General features: G+C 41.0%; 1 long non-coding RNA gene across 1 annotated transcript in view; it reads right to left on the reverse strand.

Annotated features, from left to right (window-relative positions):
- Positions 1–1,625: 1,625 nt before the first annotated feature.
- Positions 1,626–23,265, reverse strand: part of LOC146438099 (uncharacterized) — a 47,389-nt gene continuing 25,749 nt past the window's right edge. Inside the window, exons 2-3 of the long non-coding RNA XR_014852018.1 lie at positions 20,564–20,606; positions 1,626–1,737 (exon numbers count right to left, since the gene is read on the reverse strand). This is a non-coding gene — a long non-coding RNA (uncharacterized LOC146438099). The remainder of the gene's footprint in view (positions 1,738–20,563; positions 20,607–23,265) is intronic.

Consider the following 23,265-nt stretch of genomic DNA (forward strand, 5'->3'; position numbering starts at 1 on the left):
TAAACTTTCTCTTCTGCCTAAAAAATGGAAGTGTGAGTAATGGTCCCCTGACATCCTGTGAAGATTAATTAGCTAATGTCTTCACAGAGCTCTGTGCATAAAAAATGTACTCCATGAGTACAGAAATAGTCAAGTAAAGAGTTTTTCTTTTACATCAGTTTAATGTCACACATTTTGTCCTTGGTTTCTGCAGTGACACATTTGATCCATAATTCAGCCCATACATTCTCAACTATTCTTTTTTTAGATTTTAGAGAGACGCAGATTGGAATTTATCGCTAAATCTAACTTCCCAAACCATAGTCTGACAGGACAGATCAGAGCTAAGTACACAGTAGTTAGTGAAGAGCTGACAAAGTGCTTTCATAAAGGCATCACAAAGGTGGAAAAAACTCAGTAGATTATCTAATCCATCTCCTTGCCTCTGAAACATTTTTCTTTATGGTACAGCTGTACAAGTGCTGGTGAAAATGTTGTTAGAAGTTTTCTAGGGAAATCCCCTGTCTGACAACCAGAGAAGACCCAGATTTCCAGATCAGTTTCAGAACCAATTTTCTCCGAGTTTCAGCCTGTAGCTTCCTGAGTAACATGCCTCAATCCAATCTGCATCACTCTTCAATGTGCAAATGGGAGTTTGGCTAGAGCCTGTCAAATATCAAAATACGTCAGCTAAATTCTGATCCAAATATACTTTGATCCATATCAAGATCCTGCCTGAACTAATTTCAGTGACTCCAAAATTGCCTTGCATTATTGGTATTTCAATTCACAGCACGGTATTTTTCTTCCCAAGGAAACAGAACATTAGGAGTACATCTCCACCTCATGCTTTGCTTGGGGACTGGTAGCAGACTTTCCTACAGGTCTGGACTCTGAGCTTGTGTTTTCACATGTGAAATCCAGAACTAATGTCATCTTTTAAGCTACCATATCACACTGCAGACTCATTTCACTGACTCTGTATTTCCATCTTTGCACATTTCTTATCTTTCAGCATAGCTGCTCTGTACAATTTTCCCTTCCTTTGGATTAATTCCATCTTTTCCTCTGCCTCAATGAGTTAATTTACATATTTTCACTCTGAATCTCACACTGTTATTCTATGCCGGTGTTATTATCCTCTACAGCTTTTTTTGTATCGTCTTTTATATTTCCTCCAGGGCAGTTACTTATACTTTCACATCGTCTGCAGTTTCCCTTACTCTCACATTAATGAGAACACCTGCATAAAAACTGAGCCTAACACAAATCCCTGCTTCATCCATTTTCCTTTCAGGATTAATTTCACCCTCATGGGTTTGTATAAAACCCCACTCTTCTCAGACCTCGTTGCAGGGCAAGGAGTTACTTGGCTTCTCTGCTACTCATTGCTCCATGCCTTACATGCTATTTGCCCAACCAACCCTTTTCACTTACAATATTGGATTCCTTTTTCATGTCAGTCTCGAACACTGGAAGTGTCTTACATCTCTCTCGACAGCCAGTGTGCTGTAAGGTGCCTGTTTTCTATGTACATGTCAGCAGTCTAGAACAATTTTCTTAGTATTCAAAGCATTTCATTTTGGGTAAGACCCTGGCCTCATGCTCGTGTTTATGGCTGTGTGAATGATCATACAATTTTAACTCACTTATTGTTTGAGACACTCTCAGTAGTTTTCTCAGATTTTTGGCTCCCGAGGCCAGCAGGGATGACTGGATGAGCAGCACTTCCCTATGTTGACTCTCATTAAAGTGCAGCTGTAAGAAAAAACAAGGAAAAAAGTTTTACAATTGCTACCATAACTTTTAATGAGAGCCTTACTCTTAGATCCTGTATCGTTGTTTTTAGTCCCATTTTTCTGGCTTCAAGACTGCAGAAAGCCATCACCAAAGCTTTCCTGCCTTGTAAACCCATGGATTGCAAATTAGTCACCCTTTAACTTTCCTTTTATAAAATACATTCTAGCTCTTAGGTCGTGGATTTTCGGCCCATAATAAGTATTTTTCAGCTTCTTAATTGTTCTCTGATTTTTCTCTGAACCCATTTCAGTTTGCCAATATCATTCTCAAATGACAGAATTGGACAGGGATTCCATTAGTGCTCTCTCCAGTGCCAAACACAAATATCATCGCTCCATTGCTATTTCAGCTACCTCTGTTTATACATCCAAGGACTGCATTAGACACTACCCTGTCAAGGAGAAGCTTATTACCCCAGCAGCTCAAATTACCCTTTTGATCTTTTACAGAGATGCTGCTTTTTGGGATGCAGGAAGATTTCCTCCCCTCATTTTTATTATAAATTGTACCCGGACCACGTATTTGAGTAATAAACTTTAGATTAAGACCTACATTGTTTAGCTTATTCTCCGTTTATTCGGGAAACCACGTTGTTCTGTCTGGCTTTTAAGCCTACCATTGCTGTCATTGTAAACATCTTTAGTTTCTGGCAGTTAGTCAATGATCAAGAGGCAGCCACCAGCTGACTGCTCTGGAAGCACATATGCTTGCTCATGGTTACCTGCTTGTATGCACTGAAGATTTGTCACCCATCTTATTTTTCAAGATGTGCTATGGTAATTTTGTGGCAGTTTTATATATTATCAAAATATTACATAACATCTAATCAAACTCTTACCAGATGTCTGAACACATTATATCCCCCAATGCTAGCCAAATTTATCCTATCTTTATTTAGCAAGCTATTTCAAATATGAAAGCATCCATTAAAGCTCTTTAATAAATAGCAAGAAGTAATAATTATAACTCATTAATTCTCTCCTCCATTTTATTACTGTATCCTATTTAAACTATTTTACCCAGAATGAATGTCAGAATGAGAAATTGCAGTTGAAAGCATCTGAATCATGCCATCTTCTGATTGTAAACATTGGCATAGAGCTGGAGATGCCTCTGTCTCTAAAGAGTTATTTACAATTCCTCGTAGAAATACTGAGGTCCTCAACCAGCTCATTTAAAACTCCTGGCTGTTGAGAAAGCAAAATGGTTTATTTCTCTAATTTTAATGGCTATTTTAACATAGATTTTGTCTAATGTGTCCCAGACTTGTCTGGGAACATTGGGAGACTGTCTAACAAAACAATCAGTAATGGCTCCATGTTTCAGGTAAGTGCCCTCAAGATTTCTCTCAGTTGCCACCTACCTCTGGAAGCAGTAGTATCCTAATTCTGTCTGTATTTCTCTCTGAAACTAATCCCCTCTGAATGCTCAAACTGGTACTTTTGCTCGTGTATCACACTGGCCAAAGCAGCTCTCACAAGGTGTCATCTTAGCAAACACACTCCAGGCATCTCCCAGCAGCCCCTTGAGCTGGGTTCTTGCACAAAGCTCACTGGGGAGTCTGAGCCCCCAGACACCCTTTCCAGGAGGTGACCTGCAGTGTGAAAGGCAGAGGCACCTGCTCCTTGGGGCTTTTCAATTTGATTTGGTGAGATGGGAGCTAACTGTTGCCCTTATCCTCAGAGGACATTCCTACTTGGAGTGTCTCTAGCAGATTATCACCATCTTGGACTTAAAATGAAGTGAAAACTTCAAGCTAAAGCATTTGTCCACACAGCTGGGGCCAAGGTCTAGCAAGGACACTCTTCCAAGAGTTTCTTATGGCCCAGCAGTCCCCAGAGCCGAGGGTGTGTGGAGCCCCACTAGCAGTGCACTCTAGGCAGAGCCTGTAAAACAGGTCTCAGAAATTCAACCTCAGAGAAGGCACATTTCCCCACCTGAATTGCCCCATTTAGTGCATGTTTTCTGGTGGGAAGCAAAGGATGAAAGAGAGATACTGACTTTTAAGTTTACATCTCCAGTTAAGGAAAAAAGTTCGGATCCTGTTTCATAGATGACCTGGCCTCTAGCTTTTTTCAGCAACCTCTGTATTAAGGAAATGTTCAGCAGGCAGGGGAAGGGGAGAAGTTAGAAGCTTAAAGCTGTTCTGCTGCCACAGAAAAGATGGGTGTGAATAAATTATATAAAAATAATCCACCTAAAAAATAAGTAGAAAAATAATGCTAATCCTATTTAGACGTGGTGATTTTCACTATATGTTTTATTTATGAAACTGTGATCCTAGAACAGTAAATAGTGCTATTCTTTATCCTCACATGAAGATAATGTGGTAGAAAGAAAGGCATGTAACATGCAAAAAAAGCACACTAAAGGAAGAAACTGATCATGTAATTAAAAGAGATTTTTTTCATGGAGCTTAAGAATGTTTTAAAACAGCATTACATAATGGAGATTTATAAGTGATTGCTTTCACAAAACACATAGCACACTAAAAAGGGGGCGGAAAAATACCCAAACCTGTTACATTTCAACTATTTGACACTGCACAAACACCCTTTTGTCAACTATAAACCCAACAGTTTCAGTTGAGACTTGTTCATAGGCACAACTTCAGCTATGGCGACTAACATGCTTGTGTATGCCTGTGTGAACGGGCTCCACACAAACTCCTCATTTGCTCCTCAATTATTCTTTCTGCACTAGTTCCCAAGAACTATTTAGCAGTCCTGGTCACTCAGCAATCTCCTGTGGTTTCCACACCGAGGTAAACACTGTCATGTGGGGCCTGAGTCTTTGCTGTTAATGCGCTAATTGAAACTTGGCTTCAGGAAGGAAATGAAATGAGGAGAACTGTGATGGGTCAGAAACCAAAGGTGAATTTTCCTGGCTGGCTAAAAAGGTGAATTTTCCTGGCTGAATGAGGTATGTCCTGATTTTGTGCCAAAACAGGGATCCAAGTTGAGCTGGGAAAAAAGGTAAATATCTCCCATGGTTTTGGTCTGCCACCCAGCAAAAAGCACATGATTGCTTTGTACAAGCAAAGCCCCTGTTCTTGGCTTTGTTCATCCAAAGCTTGATTGCACCCTTTGAAGCAACAATTAGCGATGGCACAGAATTAAGCAAGTTTGATCTGTGAATTCAGCCATTGCAAGAGCTTCTGCTCAGGATTCCCACTTTTATCCATTTAATAGTCATGATTTTGGTTTGACATCTTAACCTGTGTGATAAGGGATACTGTAAAAACACTTCCTCTCATAAGATGTGCCACAACCCTCTCCTTTGCTGTGACAGTGGTACTCTGGGAGAAGAATTTCTTGCACTCTTCGTGGTTTTTTGGGAGTCCAGCGGCAGCTCCTCCATAGCCTTCTGCCTCCCCTTTTTTTGGAGGGTATATTCAATGAGAACAGCACCATGACTCCCTTGCTCAACCTGCTGTGCCACATAGAAACTACAAGTCTCTGGGGCCAGATAGGACTCACATGAGGGTACTGAAGGAGCTGGTGGAAGAGCTCACCAAGACACTCTCTGTCATTTATCATCAGTCCTGGCTTACCAGGGAGGTCCAAGATGACTAGAGGTTTGCCATGTGACACCTAGGTACAGGAATGATTATTAGAGGGGGATCTGGGGAACTACAGGCTTGTCAGCCTGACCTCAGTGCTGGGAAAAGTTATGGAACTGATCCTCTTCAATGGGATCATGCAGCACGTGCTGGACAGTGGGGGGACTGGGCTCAGCCAGCGTTGGTTTAGGAAAGGCAGGTCCTGCTTGGCCAACCTGATCTCCTTTTGTGACAAGGTGAGCTGCCTGGTGGATAAGGGAAAGGCTGTGGATGTGTCTAGCTGGACTTCAGAAAAGCCTTTGATACTGAAGCCCATGGCATTTTCCTGTAGGAGCTGGCAGACCATGGCTTGCACAGATGAACTCTTTTCTGAGTTAAAAACTGCCCAAATGACTGGAACCAGAGTGGGGGTGAATGGATTACACCCAGTTGGTGGCTGGTGACTAGGGGGCTTCCCCAGGTCTCAGTGTTGGGGCCACTTCTGTTTAAAATCTTTATCAATGATCTGGACAAGGGCATCAAGGGCACCCTCAGTCAGTCCACAGACAACACCAAGTTGTGTGGGAGTGTTGATCTGCTGGAGGTCAGTAAGGCTCTGCAGAGGGATCTGGACAGGCTGGATCCATGAGTTGAGGCCAACAGTATGAGGTTCAATAAGGCGAAGTGCCCTGTCCTACACTTGAGTCACAACAACCCCAGGAAGCGCTACAGGCTAGGAACAGAGTGGCTGGAAATCTGCCTGGTGCAAAAGGACCTGGGAGTGATGGCTGACAGCAGCTGAACATGAGCCAGCTGTGCCCAGATGGCCAAGAAGGCCAATGGCATCCTGGCTTGTGTCAGGAATGGTGTGTCCAGCAGGAGCAGGGCAGTGATTGTCCCTCTGTACTTGGCACTGGGGAGGCCACACCTCTAATGCTGTGCTCAGTTCTGGGCACATCACTGCAATAAGAACATTGAAGGGCTGGAGTGAGTCCAGAGGAGGGAAACAGGGCTAAGGAAGGGTCTGGAGAGTAACTCACATGAGGAGCAGCTGAGGGAGTTGGGGGTGTTTAGCCTGGAGAAAAGGAGGCTCAGGGAAGAAAGACCTTATTGCTCTCTACAACTACCTGAGAAGATATGGTGGCCAGGTGGGTTTTGGCCTCTTCTCCCAGGCAACAAGTGATAGGATGAGAGGAAATGGCCTCAAGCTGCACCAGGGGAGGTTCATGTTGGACATCAGAAAGAATTTTTTCCCTGAAAAGGTGGTTAAGTGTTGGAACAGAAGCTGCCCAGGAAAATGGATAAGTGATCATCCATGTACGTGTTCAAAAAACATCTGGATGTGACACTTAGTGCTATGGTCTAATTGACATGGTTGTGTTCAGTCAAAGGCTGGAATTTGTCTTGGAGATCTTTTCCAACTCTAATGCTTCCATGATTCTATATGTAAAAGTTCACAAGTAGTCCTACTCATTCACACTTTGTGGCATATGTCTGGCAATGACAAGAAATAGGTGGTGATTTACTTCAATAAACTCACAGTCATGGGATATACCAAGAGCATTTCATAAATCTCTATTGATGGTGAAAGGCAAAATTCATCAGTATTTTGGTCGGACTTTTCCTTGAACCTGGAAGAGGGTATGAAGATTATTCCAGCTATCTAATTTAAAAACAACAATTGGATCTAATTCCTTAGTGTGTTTTCAGATCCACCCTTTGCTATGAATCTCTGAAGGCTTTAAGGTAACTGCTAACCTCTCAGCACTGAGTAAGAAGACAAAGGGGAGAGAGTTCTGTGAACTCCAAGCACAGAAGTAATTTTTTCATAACCAGTAATGCCATGTCCCTCTCTTAGCAGCACGCAACACAATACAAACACAGAATCACAAGCATCCTTTGCCTCACCTGGAATGAGGAAGAAGGAAACAGTCCTTGAGAAAACTGAATTATGAAATAGCACATCTATTCATCTAGACCACCTGGGACTGCTGTGAGAGGCAATACTGCACAATCACATACCATATGCACGCTCAGATTGATGGCCTAGAGCTGCAGCAGAAACAAAAGTGAGATAGGAGCAGAGAATGATTTGGGATTATGTAGACCTGAGGAGACCTGTGGGAAGAGGAGTGGGAGCTTTGTGTCAGTTTGGCACAGGAAGAGCAATTTCTAACTAGGAGTGAAATCATCTGTTAATGCTTTTCAGTGTCCAATTCCCTGAAAACAGACATAACTCCTTCCAGTGCAGTCCTGTACGCACTCCTATTTTCCACGTACACCAGAGGTAAAGGTTGGGATGCAGCATCATTGTCATTACCAATGCTGAAAGTTGCACAGCTCAGTGTTTAGCTTCCTAACAGTGACTCCACTGCCACAATGACAGAACACAGCAGATGTACCTAAGTTAGAAACTCTTTAGCTACTGCTGCAGCAGCTGTAAAACTGAGTGTTGAAACACCCACCCTGCTGCTCATTCAGCTTCTCCAACCCCTTTTGCAGCATTTTCTGCAGTTGCTGATGTTGTGGGTCCAACAGACAGATGTTACCCACCCTGTTGTAAACTAATCCCTCCTGAGCCAGCTGGAGGCACCACTACCCTGCAATGCCTATTGGGAGTGAATGCAGAACCTGTGTGATTGACAATTCATATCTCTATCCTGCCTCTCTGCAAGGAGGATGCTGAGGGTTGTTGCTTACCTTTGTAGAGCTATGAGAATAATGTAAGCAATTTTCTACCCATCTAAATACATTATGCCTTAGGAAATTAGCTGGTGCACAGAGAATCTGATTATGCAGGACTGGAAACAGTGTCTACCCGCAAATCGGAAATAAAAATCTTGACCTTAACTTCTTGCTTCTGCAAAGGCCATCTGGTGGTCAATTGGGCATTGGTTATGCAAGTGATGATGTGCACACACCACAGAGAGGCTTTACAGAAGAGCACAGCACTGCAGCAGAGCTCCTCCAGCCCCTGCTTCGCAGCTTCTGAGAGAGTAGAGCAGAAGTCTGCTCCCCAGACAGCAGTCAAGTGGATGCTGGCAGTATTTCCAAACCAGCAGTATCTTCTCAGTGCCCTTGCATGCATACACATGAACTTCAGCCAGCCATTTTCCAAAATTATCGGTTCTATTACTTTAAAATTGGTACTGCAATGGAAGCCAAAATACTGCCTGCAGTCATTAGAAGGATTGCAAGCAGAATGGAAAGGGCCTGGGATTTGTTTCCAGGCTGGCTCCGGCATACATGATGCTTGGATAAAAGAGAGGACTTCAAAGGTGACATTCAAAGGTGAAAGCCTCTTTTTTAAATAAAATAAAATAAAATAAAATAAAATAAAATAAAATAAAATAAAATAAAATAAAATATAATATATAATTTAAATAATCTGCATGGCTTAATTCCAAGCAATCCCAATTTCCATGCATTTTTTTAATATTGTAACCAGCAGCAGCAACATAGTTTGCAAACAGCACTAAGCTATCAGAGAAATTTTGACGCTCCTGAGTAACATATAAAGTAAATAGGCTTATTTCCAGTTTTCAGTCTGAAAAAAAACCAGCAAGCCACCCTACACTAGGGATATTTGGATTTCACATGCTGTCCACTTTTAAACTACTGCACATTTCAGTGTAGAAACCCTATCAGCACTTTACCATTGTGAGTGGGTAAGAATTGTCTGGCTAAGAATTAATTCCTGATATAGATGGCTCCCTCTCATATGACTGTATGGCCATCAACTTCTGTTCTCACAGCCAGTGACAACATCAGTATCAGTTCCAGCCGATAAAACCTCTCCTTCCCTGGGCTGCTGGGCTGTAGCTCCTGGCTGGAACTCTGCACTGCAGAACAGACATTAAAAATATTTTTTTCTGGAAACTGGGTGGCTCAGGGAAATGTCAATGAGTGGCTGCCTTTGCTTTTCAAGCACTAGTAAAGCTCCAGCTGGTCCCTTCATCTCCTGGTTAAAGGCAGCTGAAAGCAGCTACCATCTGCTTGCATAATGTTTCTCTCTGAGGACTTGGTATCACCAGTCAGTCATAAATGCCTGTGTCCATACAGACTACATATTTCATTTTCAGCAAGCAGTTTAAGGAGTCAAAGAGGCATGAAGATCTATGAATTACAGTTTTAGCCTATGGATAAGTATGGATAAGTAGCAATTTTACCTTGGCAAGAGCTGTATGGGAAAAATATGTTGACATTTACACAACATCATGCTGACAGCACTCCATCTCCTCCTCCATGTAAGTAGGTAGGAAGAGAGGACTGTGGTCTGGGCAGAAGACTGCATGTACCACCAAACTGAATTTGTCTTTGGAGCTGTCTAGGCACAGGGAGAATAACACTTTGCATCTACCAAGGATTTGTCCTATCTTTCCAGCAGAGCAAGGAAGCTGAGTCATGGAGCTCCATCTGTGCTTTGCCAAGAGCAGTATGCCAAGGGAGATCCCAGCCCCTTCTTACACACTCTTTCAAGCACAGGTCCTTAGCTATTTAGATACGTATATGCCCAGCACTTTACACCTCCATTTATAGCAATTTCTTAAACAAAAAGCTGATTTTTGCTGTTATTGGCCCAGCTCCATTCCAATTTCCAGAAAAAATATCACAAGGTAGATATTGTGCTCCAACTTCCACTCAAAAATTATGGGGTTTTTTCCTAGTTAATGCTGACAGCTGAATTTAACAGTCAGAACTGGAGCTGGAACTGAATTAGCTGCTCTTGTAGGGCAGTACCCATAGCTGTCCCTGAGAGTGTTAATACTGATTATGCCTGACTTCCTTTCATGTAATGAAAAGGAAATTACATTTCTAGAATTGTTGACCACTTTTCTCCTACCAAACTGAACACTGAAATTAAAAAATTCCAACTTGTGGCTGGATACTGTATACAGCTGAAGGATATTGTATTAGATCACTGTATCGGGTACAGCTAAATGCTGTTTCATGCCAAGGTCTCCCATAGTGTTTTAAGTGGGCTGTAATTAACTATTAACTATTGGCAACTTAAATATTTTTAATCAAAATTAAATCAATTACACCTTTCTTCTTTTCCCAGAGTGAACATGCTCTGTGGTATGAGTGAGTACCTTCTTTGCTTTAGGTCAGTTGGATATTTATTATTTATTCAAGTGTGCAAAGAGGCCTTTTGCTCCTATAATTCCTACTCCATTGTCCTGATAAAACCACGTCTTGACTCCTATTATATAGTCCTGCTGGGGAACATGGATTTCACCCATGTGCATGGTGTTGTCAATTTAGGAATAAAGTAGTAATACTTTGGAACTGATAGTATCTTCTCCTTCCATTATAAACCTTGGCATCAAAGCTGGTCTGAGTCAGCCAGCTCTTTCCATTTAAAAGTTGACTATCAATCTTCTTTTTAAAAAACCTACAGAGATGCTTATCGTAACATTTTATCCATAATCAGTTGGAAGATGCATTTGCTTTTTCCAGGTCATTAATATATTTGAGGCTAAGCAGCTTCCAGGTTTCATTAAAAAAAAAAGTTTGCAAAGTGTGATGGAAATTTGAACCAGGGTTAATTCTTTGCACACTTCCATCTGTGTGACTGACAGGAAGCCTGGGAGGTCAATGGCCCCAGAAAAATGCTAGCACTTCACATGTCTTCCCCCTGGTATAACTGCCTGTTTCAAAACCTTATCTGAGAAACAAACACTTCTGCCATGGCAGAAATTAATGGTATTAAAAGTAACATAAAATTAATTTTGTGTTCAAAGCACCTTGACCGACAGTCTGAGCGAGTCACTGGAAATGCACAAACTTCCTCCCACACTTTCCCATAAATATGCCTCAACATTTGACAGACCTCACAAGTAAATGGTGGATTTGTGACCTTGACTATCTCAGCTTTAAATCAGTGCCTAGCAGTACTACCAAGCTTGGTTTATATAATCAGATAAAAATAGGTGGCAAATCCTATTTACTATTAGGCAACTAAGTGCAAAAGGTATGAAAAGTTACATCTGGTCTACTCTGTTGCCTTGAACAGGTTTATAGGACTGGTTTAAATGCATGGGTGATTCCAGCAACCATACTATATCAAACCTATCGAGACCTATTGAAAAAGCAACAGGAAATTGTGTGGTAAAATATTTGTCTTTGTTTCTTTCTGCCTTCTGCTAACACAAAACCGCAGCTCTGCCTTGTGACCAAAACTGTGCCACTGTCTGGATGGAGACACAATCAGAATTGAAAGATAATCTTCTGATCAAAACGGCAGGGCTGTGTTTTGCATATTTAAATTGTGAGGATTACATTTCTTCCCAGCAGCATCTCATGACTACTAACTTACTGCTCTTTCAGATTGCTGTAGCTTCTCAGGAGACTGTTTCCCACTTGAAAACCCAACTCAAAATAGAAAGGTACTCTCAGCTCCTAAAAATGTATGTAGACAGGTAGCAAAGACCTTCTGGTACAATCACTGGGCACAATATGCAGAAGCAGACTTAAATCTATGAATTTATTTGAGTGAAGCATGAAGGTAGTGCTAAAGGACCTGCAGAAGCATTGCCATTCCTGGTTCTGCGACCTTGCTGAATGTTTCAAAACCATCTTTGCAATTTCTTCTGTTGTTCTTGCCTAGCAGACATGCTGCCTTTCTGCTAAATCACTGGAAGAAAGAGGATGGCATTTACTACTACCACTGTCTGCCTGCAACACACAGAGACAGAAAAAAGATGGAATTACCTAAAATAAACCATTTTCTCCAGTAAAGCACCTTAATAAAAAGAAGGGCTAGTAATATGATGTCTGTAATCTTTTTTATGCCTGTATTTCTTCAGATTTTATCCTACAGCTTGCCTATAAACCTTGCCAGAATATCTGGACTCCCTTTTTATTTGGCAGCAGATAAGGCAGAGAGGCCCCTAGATTTAATACAGCTTAGAGATAAGAGGTGATAATACCCCTAAATGAAAGTGCTGGAGTTGAAGTTTGCTTACCTACCCTGACTTCCTCCCAAACTCCAGATGTAGCACAGTTATATCTCTAACAGTCCCATGGTATGAAGGTCAACAAGGGAAAGTGCTGGATTCTGCACCTGGGATGGGGCAACCCTGGATGTATGGACTGACTGGGGAATGAGAGGCTGGAAAGCAGTGCCATGGAAAGGGACCTGGGGTCCTGGTTGATGCCAAATCAAACATGGGTCATTGTGCCCGAGCAGCCAGGAGGAACAATCACGTCCTGGGGGCATCAGGCAGAGCATTGCCAGCCGGGCAAGGGAGGGAATTGTCCTGCTCTGCTCTGCTCTGCTCTGCTCTGCTCTGCTCTGCTCTGGGGCAGCCTCACCTCCAGTGCTGGGGGCAGCTTGGGGTGACACAGTATAAGAAAGACATTGAGCTGTTAGAGAGTGTCCAAAGGAGGGCAATGAGGATGGTGAGGGGCCTGCAGGGGAAGCTGTATGAGGAGTGGCTGAGGTCACTTGGTTTGTTCAGCCTGGAGAAGAAGAGACTGAGAGGAGATCTCATTGCAGTTACAACTTCCTTGTGAGTTTAAGAGAGGGGCAGGCACTGATCTCTTCTCTGGGGTGACCAGTGACAGGACCTGAGGGAATGGCCTGAAGTTGTGTCAGGGGAGGTTTAGGTTATTAGATATTATAAAATTGAAACTGAAATAAAAAATTAGAAAATTAAAAGAAATATTATTGGATATAAGAAAAAGTTCTTCACGCAAAGAGTGGTTAGGCACTGGAACAGGTTCCCCAGGGAAGTGGTCACAGCACCAGCCTGACAGAGTTCAAGAAGCTTTTGGACAATGCTCTCAGGCACATGGTGTGACTCTTGGGGTGTCCTGTGCAGGGGCAGGGGTTGGACTCGATGTGGGTCCTGTCCAACTCAGGATATTCTGAGGTTCTCTGATTGTGGGATGGCACAGGACACCAGAATCACATGATAAGGGACAGCCACTGCCCCAAAGGAGGCAGTACAGGGTGGATGGGAGGAGGAGCTGGCAGACCTGCTCAAGGAAGGCTTCAGAGCATGGCAGCAGGGGCTTCTCTGGTCACCTCTGCCTAATACTGCTACATCCGCCTCTGCAGAGCCTACAAAGAACTCTACTATGTGTTTTGTATATTTGCCTTCTGGCACTTGACTTGAACCTTTGATGCTAACACTTGAAAAGTAGCTGCAAGCCTGCCAAAAAAAGTAGTGTTTTGACAGTACTGCAATTCAAACCATACATCAGGAATTCATTTTACTACTACTTCGTAAATAAGTTTATCAAAAACATTAATAAGAAAAAAATTGTGTCATGACAAAATCGATCACATCCTGCAACAGCAGGATGCTCTCTTGCTTCTCTCATCTATTGTTTGAAAAGTAACTCAGACTTTCGGTATCCAAAAATAGTATCTCAGAGTTGACATTGTAGCTGTTTCCTGCAATGACCTATTTTCACCTCAAGCTTCAAAAAACCCCCACTTTCATAAACCTGGTTAAATGTAGGAGAAAGTAACTTTGCACTCAATGAAAAGGAAGTCCCTTGTTCCAGCACACCCAAGGTCATGCAGCCACTGTTGCACAGCTCCTTTTGCCAGCCTTGAGGGGCAGAGGCAAAAGGCACAGCAGCACCTCTTTGCCACCAAGGCAGCTGCCACTGCCAGCTGGGCTGTCCTCAGCTGTAGATATGAATTGGTACAGCACAGGATGATGCATGACAGCTTTTCTGCTTTCTCCCTCATGTCTTTAAAGGCCACTGATGATGCCAGTAACAGGCTGCCTTTCAGAGCTTGAATTTATTTTTTCAGACTGCTGTGTAGTTGAATGGGTGGAGGCCTCCTTCCCTTCTTTTGCTGCTGCATAACTCACTTTTCTCTCCTTTCACCCTTACTCTTTTTTCTTTTAACTTTCTGGTCCTGTGTCACTTCTCTTTACCTTGCTGAGCCTTCTTGATAATGAAACAATTTAAATAGTTGACAAGATATTCCAGAATACTCTGCATCCTTGCCAGATGTGTTGCTAATTTAATGTTTTATATTACATTTGGCAATTCCTTCTTTATTTTACTTAAATGAAGCTTATTTCCCACTAGTTGTAAAAAATACTATTGTTCTAATTCATCTTGTGTTCTAGCACAAAACTATATTGTCAGGTACAGTTTTATTCCATTTGAAAAAATCCCAAATCTCTCTATGTCTGTCCAAAAGAATCCAGCTTAGAAAGGAGCTTCAATTCCATTTGCAAAAATGCACTTTACTATCATATTTTAAGAGAAATGTAACAGTTCTTTATGGACAAAAGTACAGTCAATATCTTTTAGGTATTTTAATGAGATCTAATACCAAATAGTACCAACTACCAATAAGTATTCAAGAGACTGAATTAAATTAAGATTCCCAACACCAAGGTTAGTGCTATGGTTGACAAGCCTGAGGGATGAGATGTCATCCAGAGGGATCTGGACCTGTATGAACCTCATGAGGTTCAACAGGGTAGTACCTAGTACGAGGTGCTGCATCTGGGCTGGGGCAACCCCAGGTATCAACACAGGCTGGGGAACAATGGGATTAAGAGCAGCCCTGCCAAGGAGGGATTGGGAATGCTGGGGGATGAGAGGCTGTACATGACCCAGCCATGTGCACTTGCAGCCCAGGAAGCCAAATGTGCCCTGGGCTGCATCCAAAGCATCATGGCCAGCAGAGCGAGGAAGGGGATTCTGCCCCTTTGGTCTGCTCTGATGAGATCCCACCTGCAGTACTATATCCAGCTCTGGGGTCCTCAGCACAGGAAGGACATGGACCTGTTCAAATGAGTCCTGAGGAGGGCCACAAAGCTGATCAGAGGACTGAGGCACCTGTCCCATAAAGACAGGCTGAGAGAGTTGAAGAAGAAACAGATGTTCTCACCAAATAAGCAGGAGCTACCCCTGCCAATATCCTTCTGCACAACAGCAGTGACATCCTCCCTCTCTCAGTTTTCCCCATGGCTAAGACCAGCTACAAACTCAGAAATGCCTCAAAACTTCTCTTAATGGAATACAGGTCAGCCAAAACTGAGATCTCAGTGTTCAGGGCTATAGCTGCCCATCCTGCAGTTCTATCTGATCTTCTGTCTTCTCTGCTTCTGACCTGTCTCACGTAGGAAATCTTCATTTAAAGAATCTTTACCTCCTCAACAGAACTAGGGAGTTCAGCTAACAGAACGATTTCTTTTTGGGGTCTTGTTTCAACCTCCCAATACGTTGCACTAGATGCCCCAAAGGAGGTAAGTAGGTAAAGAAAATCAAACTTTCCTGCACAGGTAATGTCTACAGAGGAAAGGCAACACAATATCAGCACTCCCTGGGACTCCTTGAAGCTCTAGATATGCCTGTAGTTTGTTGCCTTTGGAACAGGGCAACTTGGTTCTATGTGGCACTGGATATGGTTTAGTGGTGAACATGGTGGTGTAGAAATTAATGGTGGACTTAATGTTTTTGGAGGTCCCTTCCAACCTTAATGATTCTATGATTCTCCTGAGAGGTACTGACAGAGCTTAGCCCACTGCACCAAGCACTTTGACTACATTTGCCAATAGGCAGTTGGATGTGGAAGAGCAAAAACTCAGCAGTGTGCAGGCTCACCTCCTGTTTCATGCAAATACAAAAAGAAGAATTTTGCTGTGTTTGTCTTTAGAGGAAATTGATTTGGAATGGCCTCCTACATAGCACAGTTTGCTCTTTGCTTCCTTTCCTCTGGAATTTCTTTTTCTTTTGCCTGTTTCAGACAGAGGATCCCACTGTGCACATACTACTGAAAATAGAGAGTAAGTAATGCTTAACACCTATGGTCAGCTTTTGCTTTGCAGCCAGCAACTCATAGGCAGACCCCCAAAAAACTGAAGAGAGGTTAGTGAACAAAACTATCAAAATGCTGCCAATCACTGCATTAGCTATTCCCAGAAACACAGGTATCCACAATAAATGAAACACATGTGGATAAACACAGCAGTTTAAAATCCTGCCCCAATACTGCACATAGGACATGACTATGAGGTTGTAATAATGATGACAGCACCATTTATCTGGCAGGGAGTTGCTGTTTCTGAAAACAAGTCTACTACTGAAAGAAGAGACCTGTGCCTCAAGATACTACAGTGGAAGTGGTAATTAAGAGTAGATAGCACATTGCCCTCTTTATGGTAAACACAATTACATAACTTTATTGCGCAGTGATATTTTTCACAGTCTGCTTTTGCATATGTGCCATTTTACAAAGAATAAATAACAATAAATAACTGGAGATGTTCTTCCCAATAGATTGGACTGCCTGAGGTTATTCACATACTAGAGATTCAATGCTCAGAAAGCTTTAAATAAACTGAGCCCAAATAAAGGAAATCAAATGCATCATTAGAGGAATAGAAGAGGATTTATTTTCTCAAGGCAGTGCTCTACAGGATGTGTGCATCAGTTGCAGATGGAAGTACAAAATGAACACAGTGGCTTCCAAGCTAAAATGTGCTGGTAAATGGGAACTACTAACAGTAGGCTAGATACATATTGCTTCACACCTGCTTCTCTGTCCTTCACCAGGCAAAAAGGAACAGCTTTTCTTCTCACATTCTCCCAGTCTCACTATCTTTTTGCTTTTCCATGCTAAGGACAGAAACAAGGACAATGGAAAGAAAGACATAATAATCACTCACATGGAATTTCTTTCTCTCAGGTCTGTTTAAATTTATTTCCCTCAGCTCTGTTGGGCTATCTACTGACAGGAAAACAAAGGGTGTGGGTAGATTATAAAGGGGATTGATTAGTTTTGTTGTGGAAATCAGAATTAAAATGCTGGCAACTATTGATGAAAGTTTCCTGCTTGATTTGTAAACTAGTGAAAGGATGAAAAGTCATGAAAAGCTTGCAAGACAACTTGGAAGTGTGTGTTGATCTAGTCAACTATACTGAAGCAAAATGCTGTAGGTCTTCACAGAGAAAAGGAAAATATATGAGTAGTGCCTTCAAAATAGACATTTACAATCAGGATGTTTCAGATAGATCCAGAGGATTTACTTTTCATTCTCTTTCAATAAATTCACAATTAACATCTGTGGCTAGCACAGGCTTTTCCCATGAGAATTCTTTTTGTGTTTTATAAATAAAGATAAAGTTTGGATGTTATTAAAAACAGTGTCCCAAGATCTGGACGGTGCAGGCCTGGCCAATCAGGCCTAGGGGAAGGCTTCTGGCTGACCAATCTGGGTGACTTTTGAAAACTCTATATATATGATGAAATCAAAACAATAAAAGTCTTTCCTTCTTGCCACTGAGAACTGACCTCTTTACTCTGCTAGCTGCTCAACAACAACAAACATCAGATTCTTCACCGCCATGAATCCCATCTGAGATTGCAAGTTTACAGTGTGAACATTTCACCAGTTTTCAGGAAACTGTCATTTTCTGTACAAACTCTAAAGCAGTGCTCAAACTTTTTGCAGATGCATCTTCTTTTGCAGTTTACATATGCCAGGATAAAAGTTACTTTTAACTGCTGACAGGACATCAGTCACAGCAAGATGAATATTAGACTCAATTGTGAAGATTTCTGACTCCTCCTCTGATCCCCAGTGACCCCAACATACTGTCTGAGAAACATTGACTTGGAATATCAGAAATAAGAGGGCTATTAGTGCAGCTGCTGGGTTTTTCTGCCATTCATAGAGCAATATTGTTCACATGGAGTTCATAATTTCAAGAAGATATAAATCATAACTATAACCCTTTAGAAAGTCAAATATTTTTGGGACTGCTATGAACAAACCTGAACTACCAGACAGTTCTACTGTTTGAAGAATTCTACACAAATTTATGGTGCCTCATTAGTACGAAACAGTTATCTTCAGCGTCAGTGCTAGCCCAGATATGGTCCTGTTTAGTAGGAGAGCAGGAAAGAGATTCTGTGACCCAGTGAAAAGTATTTAATAAAACAGTCTTAGCCCTTGCACAAGCTTGCACAATAGGACCAATCCAGAGAGTCGTACTTAGAGGGAGGACACTTCAGTGTTTAAAGGTGTTATTGTACAGTTCACCCTGGACTGTAGATAAGATCTACAATTGGATACATTATAAATGAGAATTTTTAAAGCAAGTAGAAAATGTTTACAAATGGAAAAAAAAAGTGTCACTGAACTACTCTTCAATATGGAGGTTGTTTAATGAACTGGGTGAAGGGATTTTCAGCTTTATACAAGACATTTTTATAGTTGGACTGTGTTTGTTAAACTTGCATTAAATTCATCACTGGTGTAACCCCAATGACATTAGGCACTGAAATCAACCACTGGTTGGGCCTATCCAAGTTACTACAACTTCAGTTAGACTAATTTCCTCACCCTGAGACTAATCAAGGAAGCACACACGTCTCAAAGAGGGAAACAAATGGATAAAGTTGAGTAAAGATTGAGGAGTCATTTAGATGTCTACACCAAAATAAAAGCCCTGAATTTGCAATTAGGTATTAATGTTGGAGGCACTGTTTTTCCATAGATATTTCATCCCTGGTGTTGACACTGCTGAGCAAATCAGCTCTACGTAGTGCCCAAGTGAAATCAGGGTCCAGAAATAAGCAGTTTTCTGTCTAAAATTCAGTGTAGTAGATATTTCTAGATTGCTGTAGAAATCCTAAAGTCAGCCTCCATAACAGAATCTGACTTAAGAATATATTCCATTCCATTAAAACAGCAGGAAAAAAGTATCTGTGGGTGGATCATATGACAGGATTTGAACATCTTGTTATGCCCTGGTCTGCTCAGTGGGTTTAGGGGAAGGTTGTTTGATTCACTCTGGGTGGTGTGTGGGAGAAACCAAAATATTCTCTGGAGGTTCAGTGACAAATTTTTACTTGCAAACTTTAGAATACTATGGTAGAATAAGGTACTTGGCAAATTTTAAAACAATATCCAGACAAAGTAAGGCGCGTCATAAACTTTAATTTAGCACACATAAACTTATCCAACTTTAACTTATCCAGACAAAACAAGGCACTCACTGAGGCACTGACTGGAATTTTTTAGTCTGGCTTACAATATATTTCAAGAAGTTAAAAGAAGACAGAGAGGGAGATAGAGAGAGAGAGAGAGAGAGAGAGAAAGAAAGAAAAAGAAAGAAAGAAAGAAAGAAAGAAAGAAAGAAAGAAAGAAAGAAAGAAAGAAAGAAAGAAAGAGAGAGAGAGAAAGGGTAAGTGTAGGAAAATATCCCCACACACAGATTCAGCCACAAGACAGTTGCAATGTAGCTGTCAGTTGGTCAAAGTGATGGTCACAGCCTTGTTCTGTCATAAGTGGGGAAAACCCACAAAATACAAAGTCCAATGGGTTAATATACATTTAGGTTTAGGTGGAATGCCCAGGTGCCTCCCCCAGAGCAGGGAGTTTTGCACTGTGTGTCACAATGCTGTGGCTCTATTGCAACACTCTGGATCATGCCCAGTCCATTGGTGGAACACTCCAGAAATTAGTCTGGGGACACTTAAGGGGTCTTTGATGACTTTTGACCCCTTCTAAGACACGAAAGTGGCATCTCCCATCAGTGTAGTTGAGCCAGTTATGCTCCATCAGAAGGGATGAATAATGTGACTGTCCCAACACCTATCCAGGCAGGTGAGGAAATTTTACATTGAGTCAGTTGTGTAGGGGAGGACATTGGCATGGTAAAAGCACTATCTCACCTCACTGGATCTGCTTCTTATCAGCCCTTTTCCCTTACCTGTCTCAAACCCCAGCTTCCTGCTAAACAAAGGCTTGTCATGGCTCTCCTCTGGCGCTCAGCCCTCTGCACCTGGGCTGTTCCTGCACTCATCATCAGCAAAGCAACCACTGCTTTTGCAAAAGACCAGTTTGAGCCATTATCCATTAACATTTCAGTCTCTCACACACCTATGGACAATCTTCATGTTATTTATAGGGGAGAGAAAATATTGTTTGTAGAGACATTTTTGGGAGCCCCACCATCACGTAAATATGTGTTATTTATAGAATTTGAACAATGGCTACCATATGAATCCTTCATACAAAGCAAGAATTAAACCCAAGGATCAATTTAGTCCTCTCCATTCAAATATCTTTACCTTGATTTCACTTGTGTTAAATCTATTAATTGCATGTACCTTTAACTCATAGACATTACATTAAATGTAGCATGCTATTCTCTAGTACTGTATTTAAAAAACAGATTTACAATTAAAAATAAATATTTTATGACAAACACTGACCATATGAAATTCACCTGAAGGTAATGGATACTCACCTGGGAGAAAAGAGACAGGTGAGGTTTTTTCCAGCTTAGGTACCTAGAGAAAAAACATTCCCAAGACAAATATTAAAATTTATATCTATATAGATGGACAAAAACCTTTTTATAAAATAGCTGCAATGATGTTAAGAGATTTTTTTTATTTCTATTCTGTATAATAGAAAAGAAATTCACAGCCTGACAGATAGGATACCAAATCTAATATAAAATCCCCATTCTGGCATCAAATCCTGATTTCATCACTTTAATAGAGCCTCAGTAACTTAAATGACTTCAATGGAACCTTAAATTGTCCTCAGAAGTCTCTCTTAGTTTCTTTGATCACACTTCAGTCAGTTATATTATGAGAACTGGTGAAGTATGCTCCGTGTAAATTCAGACTCGGCCTTTTGTACAGATTTATAATTGGAGATGAACATTCCAGAGCGATATAAATAGCCATCACCACCTAATTGAGGACAGCCTCAGTGTAAAGAACTGAGAGATAAGAATGAGACTACACAGAGATCCTCAGACTTATGATTTAAAAACTAATTAATACAATTTATTTTGAAAGAAAGAAGAGAGTGATAAGAAAGAAAAAGCTCTTCTGAAATGATTTCAAGTATTGCAGCTGAGAGAACTCTGTCACCCAGACGTAACAAATGGGGTTCTACAGTCAGGAGAGGAATTCAGTAAACAGGAGGAGGGTGTCACTTGGCCAATTAAATCAGCCAAAACTGTAAAATCTCAAAGGTCATGCCCAATATAAAGACAGTGCTAGGATAATTAATTAAAAATTTGAGAATTGATTTCCTCAAAGAAGCAAAAAGTGATGAAAAGACAAGAAAGAAATTACAATCAGCAGAGAAGGATGTACAAAGTTTTAGGGAAGAGAAAAAAGAGGACATGTTCAATGTGAAATGCAGATATAAATTGATAGAAATTAAGAAAACCCCAAAGAGTTCTGGAAATGCACACTGACTTTGCAAGAGAGATTAATGATTTAATTCTTTGACATCAAATTCTTATCTGTCCTGAGGGTGATACACTCATGGAGTTAATCTGTGGGTAAATGAAAACGTAGTTATTTTGAAAGACAGAACACTTGGTGGATGAGAATTTAATTCCAGCTCCTTGCAAGTAATATTCAGACTCAGAAAGGGAGCAATTCCTCATAACCATTAAGGATTACACACTTGGTGGTTGCTATTTATGTGAAAAGTGATGACACTAAAATGAAATGTTGGGATGCAGAAGTGTGAGACTGGAGGATTTGATCTAATAGATTTGCAAAGGGAACTTTTTTTAAATGACTATTATTTTTAAAATTAAAACTAGTTGTCTGCATCTTTAATGACTTTTAAGATATTCTAAACTATTTGTACTTGTGAGGAAGAGGAAAAGATTAAGTGTGATACTTTATGTGCTGATGCTATAAGTGTTCACTAGTTCCATACACAAACATCAATCTGGTACAGCTATTCAGGATGTTTGGGTGTTGAACTCTGGCAGCCACCAGTGGATGTACTCTGGAGATCTACATCACTGCTTGCCTTTTAAGAGTCTGACAAGTAGGTTTTTAGATATTTAAAGGAGATTTTGAGGACAATCAAAGTGACTTCAGAAAGAATTCACATGCACTCTGAGAGCACTCTGAGGTTATGGGCCAAATTCAACCCTGGGAATCCTAGTGGAAGCCAGCGCTTTTATTGCCAAAAGAAAACTCTATGTAAGCTTAGAAGGTGACACTGAGAATGCTAAACACAACAATGAGATACAAAACAAGAGTAGTTCAAAGAAAACTGTACTTCATCCTTCCAGTGTCAATGAAAAAATTTGCACTGGTTTCAGTAAGTCATGACCAAAATTTACTGGAAGAAATGCTCCAGGACAAGGTTTGCAAGGAGAAGGGGAGATCTTGACTGGAGACATAAAAAGAGATACCGGTATTATTTACTACACCCCATGTTAGACTTTATGGGATCTCTTAGAATTTCCTGTTTAAAATGTATCATACATAGTGCTAGTTGAAGCAATTGCTACTGAAGGGACCCTACATTTGTTAGACATTTATTAAATGCCAACATTTTTTGTAAGATGAAGCAAAGAATTAAGCAGTATTGAAACTCAGAGGTAATTTCAACTTCTTAATTATATGAGCTCAATTGAGTCAATACAATTGTAATGGGTTGAGAAAGGAAACAGAAACCTGGCAAATGAGATAATATTTTTTTTCCATTTCGTGCTTTTCAGTGTTTCTATCAGAACAAACAAAAGGTAATGTGTCTCTAGCCAGACAGAAATGCAGAATATCCCACCATATTTTTCTATACTTGACCTACATACTGTGTTACATCTTCCTAATGTTAAGCAGCACACACAGATGCTTGAGAGATTTTCTTTCAGATAGAACATTCCCAACAGTCAGCAAATGCATCACACTGGTATAACTGGGAGGTGGACTTTTCTAGTATAGGCTCCCATTAAAATTTTCTAGTGAGGTATGAGCCTAAGCTTCACTGAGTGCTTATATGTCAATGAAGATAAAAAGTTCCTATTTCTTGTAGTAAACCACCTAATCCTAAAAGCCTCTAACAAGGGTGACAAGCTGTGAGATTCCATAAATGCACCGTTCTGACGTGTGGGCAAACCTCTTGACTGACGGTACATAAACCCAAGATTTTGCATTCATTTTCACTGAAAGATCAACTGTG

Source organism: Lichenostomus cassidix, chromosome 4 (genome assembly GCF_008360975.1).
Source record: "Lichenostomus cassidix isolate B80296 chromosome 4, HeHo_3.0, whole genome shotgun sequence".
Taxonomy (NCBI): domain Eukaryota; kingdom Metazoa; phylum Chordata; class Aves; order Passeriformes; family Meliphagidae; genus Lichenostomus; species Lichenostomus cassidix.